The following is a 12,502-nucleotide window of genomic DNA, read 5'->3' as shown; positions in this document are numbered from 1 at the left end:
TATTTAACTTTTCCTCCATATTCGGCCTCAATTTGATACTCAATTTTAGGAAAATACCCTTGCAGATGAATGGGAAATACATAATTGGTAGAGGTTACAGAATCAGGGTAAGCTGAGGAGAATCAGAAGCATAAGTAACAAGGACCACACCCACCATGGCCAAAGCCAATGCCAGTTGGAAAGCCAGTCCACAATAGGGTCCTGACAGCTAGATTCTAGGCGTTGTACCCGCGGCCATAAACCTTTCACAAGAAGGGTGACATGGTGGGAATTGTCTGGGATAGATACACAGCACTTAGTGTGTACTAAGGCACAAACTCCTCCTTGGGCTGCAGTGAGCATGTCAGGTGCCATACGGTTCTGCAGGACAACTGTGCGCAGTTGAGCAAGTTCATCTAATAATAACATAAGCCCAGAACTGTTATCATTAAGAGCCTTTTCTATGTGCAAGCTTAAGACTTTGGTTTGCTGCTGGGGCAAGATAGTGCCTGCAGGAGGACAGAGTATTGTGACAGGATACCACCACCATGGGGTTCGACGCAGTTGCAACCAGCGATATTTATAAGCTTCTAAATTACTAGGGAGAGAAATGTCATCATGGACGGTAAATGGAATTAATGGCCACCCCCAAGTGCATCTTCCTGTCCAGTGTGGGGGTAGATATCGCCACCCTGAGAACCCACACACCCATAGGGCCCCCCAGGGGATGATAAGGACCCGGCTGTAATTATATTGTGGTAATAGTATTTCATTAAAGTGGGAAAGGGTTTGTGTTTCATTGAGGGCAGTGTTGTTGATTTGGAGAATGTGTTTACAATTATCTAATGGGAGAAATCCTAAGGTGGCATTAAGGGAGCCATTTAATGCCTCTAGGCAAAGGGGAGCCTTATAAAATCCAGCAACTAGCAAAGCTGGTTCCCAATATATACCATTCCATGCATATCGAGCGGGAAACAAAGACTTTTGGTGCAAGGTAAGGGTGGAGTTTGCCCTGTGTCGGGCTTGGGCAAAGAGTGCCCGTTTAGTGTGAGTGAGAGAGGTCCATGTTGGATTGCAGGTGTTATTGTTGTGACCCCATTGGTAGTGGCAGAGCCACTCTGTAGCATCAGCGGGAATGATTTTCCATGGTAGTCCCCTTCCGGCAGCCTCTGTCAATTCAGTGCAAAGCCAGCACTGACTGCGGTTCACTTCCCCTGCAGATGTGGCCATCCAATTGATAAATTTGTTTTCTGCCTCAGAAAGGAGAATGCAGGTGCTGGCCATCAACAGCACAGTTACTCTCTGTAGTAACAAAAGTGAAGAGGGACATGATATTGTTTTTCATGTTTAGGGCATTGTACTATGCCTTCATTTTCTGCTCCCATAGCTACAAGGTCACCAGCCTTAGCAGTGGGATCTGATAGACGCTGTACCCACATTTTGGCTCCAGGGTTTAAGCTACCTGTACCAATGAATCCGCATCCCCCAGTTCTGTGTGCAGCCTTTGTTGGGGCAGAGATTTCCTCAGGGGTTATTGCTGACAAGATACCACTAACAATGGAGCAACCCGAATCTGCGGTTTTATAGCAAAAAAATCTAGAGGGATATTACATAAAATGACCTTTAAATTTCCCTGGTAATCACTCAATTATGCCCCCATGTACTGTAATACCCCACATTGCAAGATGTAATCCACCCATAATGTTTGCACCATATTATAACTCCTAGGCTGGTGGCTACCACGTATGTACTTTGGGCAGGAATTATCCCAGGCTTTAAACTACATAAGTCCAAACCGGCGGCTTCTATTGTGTTTCTCCAAGATAATATAGCCTCTGGGTGGATTTTCCAGCATTTTAGTGAGACAGGTTGGACTACACCTGCACAATTAGCAATTTGTAGGTGTGTAGTAAGCATTCGGCTTAACGGGGTCTCAGATGTTGTTAATGGCTGATTATTTAAAACATGTAGTGCATCAAATAGGTGATCCTTCCATTTTTCTAACTTACCTTGCCCTAACACGTTTAGCTGTTTATTCAATAACCCATTCTTTCTTTCATTTAAGCCAGCCACCTGTGGGTGGTAAGGGATAGGGAAAATTCATTCAGTGCCACGTTGGGTGGCAAAGGCTTGTACAGCCTTTCCATTAAAATGAGAACGGTTGTCTGTCTGAATTTGTATGGGAACACCATAATATAAAATAAAAATATTTAAAGTTTTCATGGTATTGGTTTGATTAGCATTGCCGTAGGCACATGCTACTAGAAGTCCTGAATACGCACGTGTCCTCGGCAGCGCATAGGTACTGACATTATTTGGAGTGTGGCAATGGACCAATGTAATCCATTTGCCAAATTTGTCCGGGCATTTTCCCCCTATGAATGTGCCCCATAACCCTTTGAGGAACTGGCTTGGTTTTTAACTGCTGGCATGCAGTGCATTGGGATAAAATTGTGCAAACCACATCCTAGGGCAACGATATCCCTCTTTGCTCTCCTCAAGCCATGGTTCCCTGGACGCATAGATGCCCGCACCTGTGATGCACACATCGCGTGAGTGCAGTCCCGTCCGCTTCTCCCAGGTCCGAGTCTGCAGTAATGTGGAAATTTGAGCTTGTTGATCTGCCTGCTGATTAAATAGTTTGTCAAGAGAAAGCAGAGACGCGTGAGCATTTCCATGAACACGGAAAACAGTGACAGTGGTAGTGTGCGCCAGAATCCAGATATCTTCCCAGTATTGTTTTCCCCAAACCTCTTTATTCCCGAGTGACCATTTGTTTCGTTGCCATTGGGTCATTCAAGCAGTGAAACCATTTGCTACTGACCAAGAGTAGGCATACAGGTGACAAATCCCCCTGGCCTCCTCCTGAATAGCTGGGAGGATGGCTACTAGTTCAGCCAACTGGCTGCTCCCACCCCTTCCTTCATCAGAAATGCTTATGTTTTTAACAGGATTGTAAGCCACCAACCTTCCAGCATCGGGTCCCACCAATGTACTTGGCAGATCCATCAGTAAACCAACCGTGTTTCAGACCCTCTGGGCCTAGTTCTTTAAAGGATTTGCCTCATTGGACAGTGGAGGTTTCCTTCCCCATCTGCAGGATTTGTTCGGTGGTTTCCTGAGTTAGCAAGTTTTGTACATCCTCAGGTAAAAGTGATACCCGCTTTGGTCCCAGCTTACCGCTATCTTGTCTGTAACTTTTCTGTTTTATGATGCTACTTTCTCCGGCATGCCCTATTCGATAGGTTTTAGGGGAGCTTATGATGCAAGTCATAATAGGAAACTCAGGCCTCATAGAAACATCATGGTTGAAGCAGAGGTGCTCTGTTTTCAGCGAGGCCCAATAGTAAGCTAACAGTTGCTTTTCGAAAGGGGTGTAAGTTTTGCCGGCCTCTGGCAGCTTCTGGGTCCAAAACCCCAAAGGTACCCTCTTCCCATCCTGTTCGTGACGCCAAAAAATGGTCTGTGCAGGAAATGTGCAAGGGGAAAAGACACCCGCACAATGCTTTTAAGGGTGAACAACCTTTATCCCATGTAAATGGCAATACAGATATAATAAGCAAATTGCAATGCCAAGGGGAGAAGGGAAAATATATATATATATATATATATATATATATTTATACTCACCAGACTATGGAGGAAGCATCACCAGACCGGGAAGCAACAGCCTGGGCTCCAGAGTCAGCTGCCTGTCCGTGCACAGACTAGGAGCCGTCTCGTGGAGCTTCAGCACGGTCTGGGACCCTAGCTCTTTTGGTAACAGGTTGTTTGGCATGAGGCCCAGTCACGAGGGCCCTTCATAACGGCTCAAGGAACACAAAAAGGTCAACTCATTTTTGTGATTGTCTGTTGTTTTTCAATGACTAACATACAGGAATAGATTGAAATAGAGATTTCTCTGAAACAGCGCTGCATGAAAGCCTCAAGGGGCTTAGGCAACCTGTTCCAGCACTTGGTGACCATTGTTTGTGTCCACGTTCAATTGAGTTCAAATTTAATATTTAACTTTTCCTCCACAGGGGGAAAGTCTTATCTTTTGTTTTAAGTCACCACCAACTTTCCTGTTTTCTGAACATTGATCTAACAAATGCATATTTCAATTAATAGCATAAATAAAATGGAGGAAATACATTGATAGTACATTTTTTTGGTGAAATTTTAGTATTCTATCACAAGGGAGACTATCGCATTTAATATATAAATGAGAGAAAGTCATTACTTTGTACTTCACTTATGTTATACTTCACTAGTTAAGTTAGTGTCATTACATAATTAATGAATTATTTAGAATCCAAAAATATGCATATAAATGAGGATGGCTCTAAATTAAGCAAATATGAAAATTTTAATTATTAAAATATGTAACTTCTTATTGACTTCATAAAAGTTAAATTGTTGACTACCATTAAGTTTTATGGTTATTTTTCTGAAAATATAGCATATGGTACTTAAACCCAGTGGTGGGAGATTTTCTCCCTCTTGATTTTTTTTCTTTAATAGTCCTAACAAAATATGTGCCGTGGGGTTTCCTTTTTATTCTCAGAACAGCTATATTGTAAGTTTTCCCTTCCTCTGTCTAAATTCTTCTGGGCCAGGTATGTTGACCTTAGTTTCAGTCTGGTATTGAAATGCTTCTGTAAACTTTATCATCACAAGTTTATTAGGTGAGTTCATAGAGCTAGTTGGAAGGATGAGGTTATAAATGAGTTTAGAGTCCATCACAACAAGTGGATGTGGTAGCTTTCTGGAACCTGTAATGAAAGAATACAATGGAAAATAGTTTGCATTTTTTGTGTGTGTTTATTTTCCCTAATTATTTTTTAGCATACTTTGTATTATAGAAGTAATAGATGTTTACTGTAGAAAATTAACAAAATTAAAACAATCAAAATATTCATTTTTTCTCTCATACTTTTTGGGCATGATATATATAATATTATAACTAATATAATACACAAGAAATATGTAATTTTATACTTTTCTCAGTTTTGACTACTATAATTAAATGGAAAGGAAATGCTTGCTGTCAAAAATAGTGAACACTGTTCTTAACTCTTTCCTTGACAGAATTATTTAAAACAATACTGAAAGTACTCATCATAAAGAGAAACATGAACACATTTAATTCTGTTAGAATTAAAAACTTTTCAAGCAGAATATATCATGAAACGAAGGCAGTTATAAACTGGGGAAAATATTTTAAAACAGATTTTAACAATTATGTTAGTATTTTATGTGTAAAGTTTTAAAACTTTAAATACTTAAAAGCCTTGGCCAGGCGCAGTGGCTCATGCCTATAATCCCAGCACTTTGGGAGGCCAAGGTAGGCAGATCACAAGGTCAAGAGATGGAAACCATCCTGGCCAAAATGGTGAAACCCCGTCTCTACTAAAAATACAAAAATTAGCTGGGTGTGGTGGTGCACACCTGTCGTCCCAGCTACTCGGAAGGCTGAGGCAGGAGAATCGCTCGAACCCGGGAGGTGGAGGTTGCAGTGAGCCGAGATCGCACCATTGCACTCCAGCCTGGGTGACAGAGCCAGACTCCATCTCAGAAAAAAAAAATAATAATAATAAACAGATGAATAAATACTTAAAAGTCTAACACTAGTTATTATTAATTTCAGTTTTCCTTTTGAAGACCTTTCTAATGTTAAGTAATATATTTGAAAATCAAATTGTTAATTCAACCATTTTAAACCTCATTCATTGGCTCTTCGTAACGTAAAAAACTGAACATTAGGAATCTAGGTTTTTAAATCTCTTGCGGGAATAAATACATTATTGCAAAGATTCTTAGATTTTTGTCCTTTATATGTGGTTATGTATATATGTGCGTAAGTCTCTTTTACATTTTGTAAGTTAATTCTAAAAATCAAAGTCAAATGCATCTATGTTATGGTTAGATTTATGGATCTATAAACACTTGATAGGTTAGAATCCAAGTGTAGCTGGGATTATAGGTGAGTGCCACCATGCCTGGCTAGTTTTTTGGTATTTTTGGTAGAGATGGGGTCTCCCCATGTTGCCCAGGCTGGTCTCTAACTCCCGAGCTCAAGCAATCTGTCCACCTCAGCCTCCCAAAATGCCGGGATTACAGACAGGAGCCACCATGCCTGGCCAGAAAGCTTGTTTTGCTGCTGCTGCTGCTGTTGTTTTGTTTTGCTTTGTTTTCCTAATTTCCATTATTATTTCTACTTTTTTCTGGTAAGATGGTTATTTAACTTCCTAGACCTACTTTCCTTTTCTTTTTAAATCATTTTCCTCACATTTTCTATAACTTGTCTATTTTTGATTAATATATTGCTAAATGTCCTTTATATTATATTTAAATAAGTACAACTTGTCCTATTTCTTAATATTTAAAAAAGAAATAGTCTTATTTCAGATTTCTACAATGATTGCTAGTTTTTTTGTTGCTGTGATTTCTAGAAATTTGTCCTTGGCTAACAATTTCTTAATTGCTTGAAATTGCTTAAGAACACACAAAAATAAATTTTTTATTTAATATTTTTTGTTAACTAAGAATGTGTTATTTTTAAAATATTTTTTAAACTTTAGTCGTCATCTTTTTTTTTCTTTTCTTTTCTTTTTTTTTTCTTTTTTGAGACAGAGTCTTGGTGTGTTGCCCAGGCTGGAGGGCAGTGATGCAATCTTCATTGTAGGCCGGAATTCCCGGGCTGGAGCGATCCTCCCACTTCAGCCTCCTGAGTAACTGGGACTACAGGTGCATTCTATCATGTCTGGCTAATTGTTAAATATTTTTTTGTAGAGTAGGGTCTTCCTCTGTTACCCAAGCTGGTCTCAAATTCCTTGGCTCAAGCAATCTTCTTGCCTCTACTTCCCAACGTGTTGAGACTACAGACATGGGCCATGGCACCCAACCACTTTTGTACTCTTGAGGTTCCTCTTTCCAGTTTTGTTTTCCCTGCCTGATGGGGTCCTATCAACTTTGAATTCTCAACTCAGACTTCACTGTTTGGTGACTTTGCTTGCATATGTTTCTACCTCCTTTCTGTTCTACCCTATAGTATCTTACATATAGTATCTATCCATAGTATCCCACACATGCCCATTAAACAAATGGCAACATTACATTAAAGGTGCTGTTACATAATTTTCCCCCAACTACACTGAGTGCCTTGATGTAGCATGTCTAATTTTATCTTTAGAGGTTAGTGAACTACCTTGAGTACAACTGTTTTGCTATAAATGCTGTCCCATGCTGTTGAATCCCATGGTCTGCCATATTTAAATGATTGTGTTTTCTAAGCAGGTGCATATTCATTTTATTGCATCTATGACTCTCACAAGACCATTTGCTTATTCATTTGTATTTCTCAAAGAAAGAATAAAATAGTAACCTGTAACCAGAACATTATTTTACTGACTGCAAGGAGAATTACTTCTGCTGATTCCTGATGCTATATTTATATGTACATCTCTGAATATGAGCATATATTTATATATATATGTATATTTGCTCATTGCATGTGCTTGATAAATAGCTCATATCATAAATTCATTGATATAGAATACATGCTTACCAATTAACAGGTTTTTAAGCATTTTTACTCCTTTTTTTCCAAGCCTCATCAGCTTCTTAACTGGAAATCTTCCTGGACACTTCCTAACTTTTCACAAGGCTGTAGATTTCAAGTGAATACACAGGTGAAGCTTGGTGTTGTTCGTTATGAATAGCAATCACCAAATTCATGCAGGATATGGACTCGCTTACTGCCAACTGCCTTCCAGAAATGTTTCCTGCCTTGATTAAAACAAGACTCTCATATTCTTTTTCTAGCTTTCAGATCCTTTCTCCCCTTTTCTAATTCTCTTCTGTCTGTCTTTGTGTGCGTGCGTGTGTGTGTGTGTGTGTGTGTGCGTGCGTGCACATGCAATCACTGAGTTTACTGAAATCAAAACTTACACTACCAGTCACATATGTAGTAATAGCAGTCTTTAGCAATATGGGTAATTATGGTCATCCTTTAATATATTATATGACAGAAGCAGATCATATTATATTTCTCTCACTTTTTAAACATTCCATGGTCAAGCACATATCTTTCACAGAAAGATACTCATAATGGAAAGGAAAAAAAGAATCCTTCTCCAAAACCAGCTCCATCCTTGACTGGTCTCTTCTGTCTGAGGGTCAGCAACTGATGAATAAAAAAGTTACTCATTTCTATAGCTGCATATCAGTGTTTTCAAAAGTTGAATGTATTTTTATGTGTACTCACTTTACTATATAAAATTCCTGAAGTAATTATTTTAGGACAGTTATGAAGGCAGACTATCACAGGTATCCATGTTTTATAAAATTTTAAGGCAAATACGTCACAGTGACAACCCATGTTTATATCTTTTGCAATTGTAGAGTCCCAAAGAAACATGAACAATAGATAATGCATAACACAGAACCTAACTATCCATTTCTTTATTACGGTAAACTATTTAGAATGCCATACTTTATTCAAGTCTTCTCTTATAAATACATTATGTAACTTCATTTATTATTTCACTGTCAAAAATATTCTTATTAATAGAGAAACCAAAATCTGATTTTGACATTCTCGAGATAGAATTTTTTTTTAAATTTTACTCATTTTTAAAACAATAAAACAGCATATATCAAAGCCATAATACCCAACTTAGCTCCTTAAAATAAGTAGGTAATAGACGAAAAATTATTCGTTTCACATTACTTGAATGTATTCTTTATTTTTATATATTTATTTTTTCTTCAGAAATACTATTTTAAAATGTATTTATTTTAATCCATGCCCATTTCCCCATAAGAAACTGTGTTTCAATATGCAATGAATGTTCATTGGAAAAGCCACTCAGATAAAAGAAATACAATGGTAAAGTTAGTAGGATCTCACAAATGACTCTTTCCAAAGATTAGTGACAGGAGAGTCAATTGGTTAATTCAATTTAGATCACGTGTAAAGCCTAGGGATCTGGATGTCTAGTTCTCAGCAATGAATTGAACCCAACTTTGTCTGGTGAAGGAAGCTGCATAAGCAGGATTATTTATTGATTATATAGAATACAGACAAAAGTAAGCAGCACGAAGACAGAATCATCACGAACCCTTCATTAAACTCTTAGTGCATAACTAAAAGCAGGTTATTCGATAATTACCTTTATATAAACTATATTGGCCTTTGACATTTGGCTAGAGGTACACACTAAATTTGCACAGGTTCTGCATGCTTGCAATTACTGTAAATATGTAATAATATTTTAAAATGTAATTTTAAATATTTTGATATTTAATAATTTATATTTTAATCATATTTTAACTTTAAATATAGTTAATAAATATTACATCACTGCATTGAAATAATACTCCTATATGTGAAATTAGAAAATATCCTTTCTCCATCATTTTGGATCAAAGACATGAGGTGAGAAATATCATAATAAATATCCATGACAAATAAATAAGTTCACTTCAAGAGTTTATAGGTTATTGTCTTGGACTTTGCCACCGGACAAATACTGGTGCCACTATTTGCTAAATTTGTGTGAACCTCAGCAAGTTAAGCACATTGGGCTTCAGAATAGTCTTTCATAAAATTAGAATGATATCACTACATATGGAGTGAGGTTTTATGATTTAATTTATAGTAAACTCTAATGTACAAAGAAAATCAATGCTTTATTAAAATAAAAGGTGTTTATCACAAAATTACATTTAATAATTACGTGCCAAGATTTTGTAAAGTCAATTATGCACACATGCATACAAATACATACATATGTACATATCAGAAGATAGATACATAGATAGGTAATAGATAAATGAAATAGATGATAGACAGACATAAGATAGACAGGTATAGGCAGGTAAATACATGGATAGTGGATTGGTAGATAGATACATGACAGATTGGTGGGTAGATGGATGGATAGATAGGTAGATATATAGATATATAGATGAATAGATGGATGGATGGATAGATGGATGAATGGATAGATGACGGATGGATAGATGGATAGATGAATGGATGGAGAGAGAGATAGATGGGTAGATGGATAAATGGATGGATGGATAGATGAGTAGAGGGATGAGTGGATGGGTAGATAGATGGGTAGATGGATGAATGGATGGACGGACGGACAGGTAGATAGATGGATAGATGGTTGAATGGATGGATGGATGGATAAATAGATATATAGATCAATGGATAGATGGAATAATGGATAGCTAGATGAATAAGTGGATAGATGGATAAATGGATGAATGGATAGACAGATAAATGGATGAATGGTTGAGTAAATGGATTGATAGATGGATAGACTGATGGATGGATCAATGGATAGATAGATGAGTGGATGGATGGATGAATAGATAGATAATGGATGGATGGATGAATAGATAGATCGATAGATGGATGAACAGATGGATGGATAGATAGATTGGGTAGAAGGTTGAATGGATAGATGGATGGATCAATGGATGGATGGCTGAATAAATGGACAGATGAATGGATGGATGGATGGATAGAGGGACAGACAGATGGATAGATAGATACACACATACTAACATACATATATACATACGTGCATACACACATAGATATATACACAGGTAAAGATAGACAGAGATGGGTAGACTTCGTTTTGGTTCAGTGTACTCTGTTCAATAAATGTTTTTTTTATCAATATTCAGTTATTAAAGAGAATACTCTGTAAGTTAATGTTTCTTCTTCCAGATTATCATTTTATATACTTTGTCAAAATATTGATGGAAGCATCATGTTTTTTCCACAATTAAACTCTGGCCTTGCAGAACTGTGCTGTCTTGTATTCTGGGTATTTCAGTCTTAAAGATGAAATTTCCTAATGCCACTTCATTTTACATAAGGGAAAAGAAATACATTTTAAAAATCAAGTGTCAGGAAGAAGGAGGGAGGCAGAGAGAGAGAAGGAGTTAAAAAGGCATCTGGGTGATGTGTTTTCGGAGTATTCTGACCTGATTTATAATTGTAAACTGAGAAACCTTTCAGCCATTCTGCCCAGAGGATTCTAAGTAAGTTGCAAGGCTATGTGATTGTATCGGATTCTGGCTTCCCTCACTCAATTATTTTCAGAGTCCACTGCATTACGTAGTTTGTTTGAAAAACGATCAGTTTGGTAATTGGCAGACACACACATTTAATGATACGCTTTTATTCTCTCGGTTTTAAAGGGACACATATTAGGACATTGTTCTTTGTGTATCAAGGGGTGATTTGGGGGCATGTCATCCTCAAAGAAATTTTAATTTTGAAAAACACATTTATCTTGAAAACATGCCGTTTACTCCTTTGCTTTATTTTTCTCCTTAGCACTTAAATCTGCACTATATATTATATATTTTATTTATCTGAAGTATGGCCATGGCCACCGCAGCAATATAAAGTTGATTGTGGCAGAAATATAGTCTGTTTCTTTTCTATTTCACCATCTCTCAGGATGTTAAATATATGCCTTAGCTTGATTTATTCTGGAAATTTAGCCTTCTCTCTAATAACTGCTCAACTTCCATGCTACGTATGTCTCTTTGATAACCTCAAAATAAGGACATTGGTGCAAAGAAACTACATGTCAGATGTTAATGGATGGTTTTCTGTGTTTTTTTATTATTATTATTTTTTTATTTTTAGGGACAGATCCTCACTCTATCACTCAGGTTGGACTGCAGTGGTGCAATCACAGCTCACTGCAGCCTTGAAATCCTGGTGTCCAGTGATCCTCTCACCTCAGCATCCCAAGTAGCTGGGACTACAGGTGCACACCACCAAACCCAGCTAAGTTTTCTATCTCTTCAGAAATTGGGTCTTGCTATGTTGTCCAGGCTAGTCTCAAACCAGCTTCCTGCCTCAGCCTCCCAAAGCACTAGAATTACAGGTGTGAACCACCATGCCCAGCCTTTAATAGATGTTAAGTCACAGTGCTCAGCCTTTAATAGATATTAATAGAAGAAAAGTTCTCCCAATGATACCTTCCCCTTGAGAGGAAATTTATATTTATTGGTGTTTTGCAAGTTTGCCACCAGTTGTATCTTATTTACAGTTGGCTCAAGATAAGATAAAATATTCATTTGCAGCATCTGGCTATTTTCCATACTCTTATTGCCCTATTTATTTTCACTATGATTATTTTAGTGTGATAAAATACACATAACATAACATTTATCATTAGTGGCATGTAGTACACTCACAATGTTGGACAGCCATCATCTCCATCGATTTCAAAAAGACTTTTATCACCCCAAAAGGAGATCCTGTGCCCATTAGCAATTATTGTACATTCCATCTATCCCCACACCCCTGGGCAGCCACTAATGTTTTTTCTGTTTCTATGGATTTGCCCAGTCTTGACATCTCGTATCAGTGGAATTGTACAATCCTTTTGTGTGTGTAACTTTTTTGTGTAGCTTCATTTACTGATCATGTTTTTAAGATTCACCTGTGTTATAGTCCAGGGGTCCCCAAGCCCCATACCAGTCTGTGGCCTGTTAG

Source organism: Rhinopithecus roxellana, chromosome 7 (genome assembly GCF_007565055.1).
Source record: "Rhinopithecus roxellana isolate Shanxi Qingling chromosome 7, ASM756505v1, whole genome shotgun sequence".
In the NCBI taxonomy this organism is placed as follows: Eukaryota; Metazoa; Chordata; class Mammalia; order Primates; family Cercopithecidae; genus Rhinopithecus; species Rhinopithecus roxellana.
This window is presented reverse-complemented; position numbering follows the sequence as displayed.